The sequence below is a fragment of the Hylobates moloch genome, unplaced genomic scaffold, assembly GCF_009828535.3.
Source record: "Hylobates moloch isolate HMO894 unplaced genomic scaffold, HMol_V3 SCAFFOLD_9, whole genome shotgun sequence".
NCBI classification, from domain to species: domain Eukaryota; kingdom Metazoa; phylum Chordata; class Mammalia; order Primates; family Hylobatidae; genus Hylobates; species Hylobates moloch.
In genome coordinates, this window is record NW_026652284.1 from 99619004 (window position 1) to 99628995 (window position 9992).

General features: G+C 37.4%; 1 non-coding gene across 1 annotated transcript; it reads left to right on the plus strand.

Moving 5' to 3' along the window:
- Positions 1-7340: 7340 nt before the first annotated feature.
- LOC116813999 (small nucleolar RNA SNORA32) lies at positions 7341-7462 on the plus strand. The gene has a single exon (XR_004371106.1). It is a non-coding gene; the product is annotated as a small nucleolar RNA SNORA32 (small nucleolar RNA).
- Positions 7463-9992: the final 2530 nt, after the last annotated feature.

A 9992-nucleotide genomic window follows, 5' to 3' on the forward strand; every position in this document is an offset into this window, starting at 1 on the left:
AGGGCAATCAAGCAAGAGAAAGAAATAAAGGTATTCAAATAGGAAGAGAGGAAGTCAAGTTGTCTCTGTTTGCAGATCACATGATTGTATATTTAGAAAACCCCATCATCTCAGCCCAAAATCTCCTTAAGCTGATAAGCAACTTCAGCAAAGTCTCAGGATACAAAATCAATATGAAAAAATCAGAAGCATTCCTATACACCAATAACAGACAAACAGAGAGCCAAGTCATGAGTGAACTCCCATTCACAATTGCTACAAAGAGAATAAAATACCTAGGAATACAACTTACAAGGGATATGAAGAATCTCTTTAAGAAGAACTACAAACCACTGCTCAAGGAAATAAGAGAGGACACAAACAAATGAAAAAACATTCCATGCTCATGGAAAGGAAGAATCAATATCATGAAAATGGCCATACTGCCCAAAGTAATTTATAGATTCAATGCTATCCCCATCAAGCTACCACTGACTTTCTTCACAGAATTGGAAAAAACTACTTTAAACTTCATATGCAACCACAAAGGAGCCTGCATAGCCAAGACAATCCTGGGCAAGAAGAACAAAGCTGGAGGCATCACGCTGACTTCAAACTATACTACAAGGCTACAGTAACCAAAACAGCATGATACTGGTACCAAAACGGAGATATAGACCAATGGAATAGAACAAAGGCCTCAGAAATAACACCACACATCTACAACTATCTGATCTTTGACAAACTGGAAACAAACAAGCAATGGGGAAAAGACTACCTATTTAATAAATGGTGTTGGGAAAACTGGCTAGCCATATGCAGAAAACTGAAACTGGACCCCGTTCTTACACCTTATACAAAAATCAACTCAAGATGGATCAAAGACTTAATCATAAGACCCAGGACCAAAAAAATCCTAGAAGAAAACCTGGGCAATACCATTCAGGACATAGGCATGGGCAAAGACTTCATGTCTACAACACCAAAAGCAATGGCAACAAAAGCCAAAATTGACAAATGGGATCTAATTAAACTAAAAAGCTTCTGCACAGCAAAAGAAACTATCATCAGAGTGAACAGGCAACCTACAGAATGGGAGAAAATTTTTGCAATCTAGCCACCTGACAGAGGGCTAATATCCAGAAACTACAAACAATTTAAACAAATTTACAAGAAAAAAACAAACAATTAGCTGGGTGTGGTGGTCACGCCTGTAATCCCAGCAGTTTGGGAGGCCAAGGCAGGTGGATCGCGAGATCAGGGGATCGAGACCATGCTGGCTAATGCGGTGAAACCCCATCTCTACTAAAATAAAAATAAAAATAAAAATCCGTTAAAAAGTGGGTGAAGGATATGAACAGACACTTCTCAAAAGAAGACATTTATGCAGCCAACAGACACATGAAAAAATGCTCATCATCACTGTTCATTAGAGAAATGCAAATCAAAACCACAATGAGATACCATCTCATGCCAGTCAGAATGGCGATCATTAAAAAGTCAGGAAACAACAGATGCTGGAGAGGATATGGAGAAATAAGAACGCTTTCACACTGTTGGTGGGAGTGTAAATTAGTTCAACCATTGTGAAAGACAGTGTGGCAATTTCTCAAGGATCTAGAACTGGAAATACCATTTGACCCAGCAATCTCATTACTGGGCATATACCCAAAGGATTATAAATCATTCTACTATAAAGACATATGCACACATATGTTTATTGCAACACTATTCACACTAGCAAAGACTTGGAATCAACCCAAATGTCCATCAGTAACAGACTGGATAAATAAACTGTGGCTCATATACACCACGGAATACTATGCAGCCATAAAAAAGGGTGAGTCCATGTCCTTTGCAGGGACATGGATGAAGCTGGAAACCATCATTCTCAGTAAACTATCACAAGAACAGAAAACCAAACACTGCATATTCTCATTCATAAGTGGGAGCTGAACAATGAGAATGCATGGACACAGGGAAGGGAACATCACACACTGGTGCCTCTCAGGGGGTGGGGAACTAGTGGAGGCATAACATTAGGAGAAATATCTAACATAGATGATGGGTTGATGGGTGCAGCAAACCACCATGGCACATGTATACCTATGTAACAAAATTGCACATTCTGCACATGTACCCCAGAATTTAAAGTATAATTAAATATACATATGTTGTAAATTTTTTTGCAATGCGTTTAAAAGTATAGACTAGTTACAAACTCTTATAAATGAAGATTTTATATATCTTATATATACATAAAAGATATATGTGTACATATATATAATGTCTTGGAAACACAAAAGATTTGGCAAAACTGAACCATTTTCCTCCATGGCAATATCTTCCAGTGTTAACTCTCCCCAGTTCCCACCTAGCCAGCCTCACACTTTTGATAACTGTCTACCCCCATGATTCCAAATTGTAGCAATGAGTACTCATAACTTCTGCACGGCATGATTAATTTCTACATTCTATAATTTTATCATTATTTTGTATCAACAGTCAGAGTCATAGAGTAATGCAACTTATGTTGCAGTAAGTAGAATTCCAAAATGCAACCCCCTGCCCAAGATTTTCTACCCTAATTCCTAGGACTGTGAAAATGATTATGTAAAGAGATTTTGCAAATGTAGTTAGAGGTTACCAGTCAGTTGACTCTGAGTTAGTTGAAGGAGAAATTATTCTAGCAGGCCCAATCTAATCACACAAGTCTTTTTAAATTGGAGTATTTATCTGACTGGTAGTCGAAAGTAAAAAGATTCCACATAGGGAAAGGATTTGTTGTGCTGTTGCTGGCTTTGAAGATGAATGGGGGCACTGCAAGCACCAACCTTGAGGAGCTGAGAGTGACCTTGGCTGAGAGTCAAAAAAGAAAGGGACCTCAATCACGCAGCTGTAAGGAACTGCATTCTGCCAACAGCCTGAATGCCTTTAGAAATGGATTCTTCCTCACAGCCTCCATATAAGAGCCCAGCATTGATGACACTTTGATTTCTGCCTTTTGGGACATTAAGGAGGAAGCCCAGCTGAGCTCCCCTAGACTCTTGACCTGCAGAGATGAGCTAATACGTGGGTGTTGGTCTAAGCTGCTAAGTTTATGGTGACATGTTCTAATAGCAATAGAAAATTGATATATACTGTAGAAGATAAAATCGAGAAAAATTTTATCCTTGCTGCCAAGATGGAGAAGCAGAGGAATCTGTCATCTGGGGGAATCTGGCTGTCTCCTAAGAGGTCTCTCTAAGTGGAATCTATTACACGAGAAAATTTGCCATAATTCAGCATCTGCAGTCTGAGACTTGCAGGCTCAGAAACATGTTTACTTTCAATAAACTTAGATCTATCTCAGGGGAAGACTCAAATTATCCAGGCTCTTGGTGCTGAGGTATAAAACCAAAATATCTTGTAATGATTCACAGTGACCTTAGTAAGACCCAACATAACTAAAATACAAATGGCATCATGACCACCACAGTCATTTGGGAAATAGAATTGTAATTCCACTTATAAACCACACTTTGATTAAGGTTCTTACAGTTAAAACTTTGGATACAAATTATAAATTCCTTGAATTGAAATTCCTGGGACAAAGCATAAGTACACATTTTTGGTTTTTGATGAATATTGTCAAATTGCTTTCCAGAAAGCGGTACCCATGTATAACCTGTGGTACATAGAGGTGTCGCTTCCAAAATTTTATCAACACTGGTGATCTTTTCCCCAGATTTATGGAAATACAACTGACAAATAAAAGTTCTATATATATAAGTGTACAGCATGATAGTTTGATATATGTATACATTGTGAAATGATTACCACAATCAAGCTAATTAACGTATCTATCACCTCATATAGTTACATTCTTTTTATTGTGGTAAGAATACTTAAGATATACTCTTTTAGCAAATTTCAAGCATACAATACATTGCTATTAACTATAGCCACCATGCTGTACATGAGGTTTCCAGAGCCTACTGACCTTATAACAAAGTGTGCACCCTGGAAATGGAAAATTGCTGGTGATTTTTTTAATGTTTGTCAACTTAAAAAGCGAAAATTATATTTTAATCAACAATTTTTAAATTATTGATTGTAACTTTTTTCATATTTGTATTGGTGATTTGTCCTTCTTTTTTGAAATGGATATTTATGCCCTTGATCCATTTTTTGATTGGTTTCTCTATATTTTTCATCCTAACTTACTGGAGTATCTCACATGTTAAGAATATTAACACCTAGTCATATTTTTGCAAGTAGCATTACAAGTTGTTTTTCTCTTTCGTTCATTAATTTTTTAAATAGGGCAGGTTTTTTCTTATTTTTATAAGAGTAAGTATTTTATCAATTCCCTTTTTTGGGTGGCGTGCTTAGAAATGTTGCTCCAGGCCGGGCGCGGTGGCTCACGCCTGTAATCCCAGCACTTTGGGAGGCCAAGCAGGGCAGATCACAAGGTCAGGAGATCGAGACCATCCTGGCTAACACGGTGAAACCCCGTCTTTGCTAAAAATACAAAAAATTAGCCAGGTGTGGTGGCGGGCGCTTGTAGTCCCAGCTACACGGGAGACTGAGGCAGGAGAATGGCATGAACCCAGGAGGCGGAGCTTGCAGTGAGCCAAGCTCGCATCACTGCACTCCAGTCTGGGCAACAGAGCTAGACTCTGTCTCAAAAAAAAAAAAAAAAGAAAGAAAGAAAAAGAAAATGTTGCTCCAAGGTCACACATTCATCCCTCCTTATTTTCCTTTAAAATTTGATCGCTGTATTTTTTCCATTTACACATTTAATCTATCTGGAATTCATTTTACTATATGATGTTTAATAGGGATATACTCTATTTTTCCAAATTGTTAGCAAACTGTACCAATACTGTGTACAGAATAAATCAAAAGCATCTTAAGATCTAATATCTCAGAGTTCACGCACATAATATGGTAGACATTTGGCTCTTTTTCTCCCAATGGTGGTGCCCCCTTCATTTTCATGTACCCAGTCTCCTCATCCATTCCCTCTCCTTCTACTAAAAACTGCTCTCAGGAAAGTGTCTTATAAATTCATTTTCAATAAGGCACTGATACTTATAATTCATTTAAATCCCCAACTATTGAATACCTTCCATTGGTCAGGCTCTAAGGTAGGCTTTCGGGGATATAGGACTGAATCAGCCACAGAGTTTATCTGAGAAAGGCGTATTAGTTTAGTGATAAGATACACAATCAAAAGCAGTAAGAGTTTGTAGGTGCAATAATAATAATATTCACAACAATTCATTAAGTACTTAACTGTGTGCCTCTCAGTGAACAAAGCACTTCATAATCATCTCATTTCACCTTCAGAACAATGTAAGCACTACATTCTCATTTTTCACCACTCATGCCCCATTTATGAGTGGTTAAAGGAGCAAATGTTTCAAATGTTGAAACTAGCATGGTGCCATTTTTAGTCTAAGCCACAGTCCAATATAGTATATAAAATTGAGCCACACAAATAAATTGATTGGAGTCAATAGGGTGAGGGAAGGGATCTGTAGGTCATCTCTGCTAGTGAGCCCCAACCTTGGATGACCTGCAGATGTTAAATGCTGCATGCAAAACAACTACACAGAATTCAGAGAATAGGGAGTGCTGGATGGGACCCTGACTGTTGATGTACTGGAAACTTTTCTTCAGCTGACTCATATGGTACCATTTAGAAATAAATCCTTCTGTTGGTGGTAGAAAGAATCTCTTGCTTAAGTGGCAAATGATTGGAGCTGTTTATTTTGGGGCTTTCGACCAAAACGCAAAAGACAATGATCAACCTAAATAAACTAGGAAGAAAGGAATGCACAATGCTAAGACTGGGATCTAACTCCTTGATAGCCAGTCAATGATATGATAGGATAAATGTTCTATGAGTTCGGATTGAGTCTATGGTTCCAGTGTGAACCAAGTGTTGGATGACTGGATGATCAATGGAACAGCCATAAAGATGGGAAAATAGAAAAAGGAGCAGAGGAAAAATAAAAAATGTAGTTTTGTAAATGCTGTTTGTAGGGTATCTGTGGTCATTGAGATAGAAATATCTAGGGGGCACAAATAGGAATGGCTTTCAAAAGACAGAGCTGGATTAGAGATGTAAATCATAGTAGTAATATTTATCTAGAATGAGCATATAAGGAGAGAAAGAAGGAGTAAGAGTAAACCACAGAAATTGCAAAAATTTAAAGAGCAAAGGAAAGACTCTTTCAAACAGATGGAAACAGACACAACAGAGAAATATTTTTAAAATAATAATGAGAAAAAGGGCTGTCAAGGAAATAAATGGAAATGAAAATTTCAAAAAGGATGAAAATAACCAAAAATTCATTCTCAAGACATTTTATTATTCATATATTAAAAATCCGATTTCTACTTTATTACATACAAAAAAATAAATTTCACGTTGATGAAAAACTAAAATATGAAAGGCACTGATACGGTTTGGCTCTGTGTCTCCACCCAAACCTAATCTCGAATTGTAATCCCCACATGTTGGAGGAAGGTCCAGGTGGGAGACGATTGGATCACAGGGGTGGATTTCTTCCCTGCTGTTCTTGTGATAGTGAGTTCTCCCAAGAGCTGATGGTTTTAATGTGTGCCACTACCCGCCCGCCCCCCTCCTGCCACCATGTAAGATGTACTTTGCTTCCCTTTCACCTTCCGCTATGATTATAAGTTTCCTGAGGCCCACCAAGCCATGCAGAACTGTGATTCAATTAAACCTCTTTTCTTTATAAATGACCAAATCTCAGGTAGTTTTTCACAGCAGTGTGAAAATGAAGTAATAATAGGCACTACTTAAGAAACTTTAGAAAGAAAACGGCTTTATAAATTGTAAATACGAGATACAAGAAATCACAAGCTACACGGATTGATTTGTCACGATAAAATTTAAAATACATTTTCAAAAAAATAGAAAACAAAAGCATAAATAAAAAGACAAGCCCAAGACTTGGAAAAGATACATTTAATGCATGTATCCAAAAAATTGAGTATTTAATATATATAAAGAACTCACACACACACACACGCGCACGCACACAAACACAACCAAAAACAAAATAATCAATAGAAAAGTAGTCAAAAGATATGAGCAGAAAATCCATAAGAAAATCTGAATAGCTACTATAAACATTTGAAAAACACTTTAAACTTCAATGAAATGAATAATTTAAGCAATTATATATTATTTCACACTCATCAGATTGGACAAACTATAAAACAATGACAGTGCCCACTGCAAGGAGGTAAAGCAGTGTTTCCCAAGCTGGACACTTGTCACTGGCGGCCAGATAATTCTGTATTGTGGTGGATGTCCCGCACATTGTAGGACGTTTAGCAAATGGTAATTACCCAGATTTTTAGAATGCAGTTTCTCATTTGCCGTGGACATGACCATAAAATAATTTCCCACTAGATTTTTCTATATGTTACCTTGCTGGCAAGCAGTCTATTGGGAACATTTTATTAACCCTTTATTAAACTGCTAGTTGTTTTGCTTCCATTACCTAGATGAGCACTATCCAATAGAAATACAACACAAGCCACAGGTGATTTTCTAATAGCTATTTCATCGATAATCAATGAGATTTTACAACAGCTACATTTCAAATGCTCCCTGACAAGAGTACGTGCATAGATCTCTTGAGCCTTGCAAATGTGCTTTGCCTGGTGAATACACATTGTAACCCTTCTGGGTTGCTAATAACCAAGTGGTTTGTATATAGTGGAGCTAACTTAGGGAGGCTGGTTCCAAGACTCATTCATATTCATTATATGAACATCTCTGGAAATGTAAACTTATGTTTATATGATTGTTATCTAGAAATTTAAAAAGAAAGAAAAGGATGTTTAGCAGTATATACCTTGCCTTTTCCCACTAGATGCCAATAGAATGACCCCACCCCCACTGGTTGTGACAACTAAAAATATCTCTACACATTACCAAATGTCACCTAGAGGGCAAAATCACCCCCCACCTCCATTGAGAAGCACCAGTGTCAATCACTGCTGGTGAAAGTGTAAATTGTTACAATTTTCAGAAGTAAACTGGCAATAACTAGTAAAACTGAAGAGGTGCAGAATCTATGATCAAATAAGGTATTTTTAATCCTAAAGCTTGGAGAAATCTCACCTAAGTGCTCCAAAAGACACGTCCAAAACTGTTGCCCCATTGATTGACTATTGAAAATTTGAGAACAATCTAAATATTGATCAAGGAGAGTAGAGAAATTGTGCCAAATTCTTCAATGCAATACTATGCAAAATAAAACAAAACAAAACACAAATAACAACAATAATTATCAACATAGTTAAACTTCACAAACATAACATGAAAGGGGAAAACGTTACAGTAGGACAGATAGACGATGCCATTAATGAAAAGCTTGAAAACATGAAATACAATTTCACATATTGTTTACGGATGTATATACATGTAGTAAATCACGGTTGATGGCAGGTAATATTCCAAATGCTTTGAAAGGCAAAAGAGAAGAAAGAGACATTTTGCTCCAAAGGTCAGTGTAAAAGTCAGAAGCCACTACATCTCATTCACATTGTTGTGACTGCTGCTGGCCTTGTTGGCATACAGCAGCAGCCTGGCCCGCAGCTTCTCCAGGCGTGCAGCTCCTCCAGGTACACAGCTTTTCCAGGTCCACAGCTCCTCCTTCAGCTTCTCTGAATACAATGCCAAGTTTGTGTGCTGCTCCATGGCAAAGGGTACCCAGCTTCTTTTACATTACCTTCATCATCAAGGTCAGAGGCAGTGAAATACTGACTTATGTTCCATTTTATTCTCACTCTGCCCCACTCCGTGTCTATCTTGTCTTCTTCACTACTGACCTTACTAAACTATAGTAATTTCAGGCCCATGACCAGAGACAGAGGCAATAGTCTTCCACTTCTTCAACAGCTTCTACAATCATATAAAACCTAATCTCCATCACATATTCCTTATTCCATATCACTCAGAGTGGTTCTGCTTTCCTGCTGGAACACCAACTGATACAATATGTTCAAATGTTAAATAACATACATAGATTTGCAGTAGCCTCTGGGGATGGAGGGAGGGGAATGGATTAGCTGTGGCTCACCAAGGTCTTCAACATTATTTATATACTAAACTATAAATGTGTCCATAGTTTATTCTTTATAATAAATTATAAAATTATATATGTTATAATGAACTTTCATGTGTGAATTTCTTAAGCCAGTTGCTGAGTACCCAATAATAACTGAATGAACAAATGAGTGACATTGGGCAATTTACTGAACCTCTCATTTTTTATTTCCTTATCTGCAAAATAATAGGATTAAATTATGTTTATGTGCCATCCAGGTCTAAAAGTTCTTGAGCTCCATTAGTACAATCCATTGATATATAACACGTCAAGAAATAAAATACCTGTTTTTAAATATTTGAAGGCCATCATGGAAGATGGTGATTTTTTTCTACCTTACATTGTTTTTGAGAGTACTATAAGAAACAATTGCCTACCAATTAAAATTGCCCACCAAAGGCAGAAGAGAACTTTAAAAGTAATGTGTTCACCCTTCCTGAGACAATCCAGGCAGAAGACACGAGGACTTATCATGAGGATACAGAAGAACTTACCATCTTGGGAAACTGATAAAGCTGGATGGCCTCTAACATTTCCCTAAACTTGAACTGGCTATTTTTTTTTTTTTTTTATGGTTTATATGTGCCACATTTTCTTAATCCAGTCTATCGTTGTTGGGCATTTGGGTTGGTTCCAACTCTTTGCTATTGTGAATAGTGCTGCAATAAACATACGTGTGCATGTGTCTTTACAGCAGCATGATTTATAGTCCTTTGGGTATATACCCAGTAATGGGATGGCTGGGTCAAATGGTATTTCTAGTTCGAGATCCCTGAGGAATCGCCACACTGACTTCCACAATGGTTGAACTAGTTTACAGTCCCACCAACAGTGTAAAAGTGTTCCTATTTCTCCACATCCTCTCCAGCACCT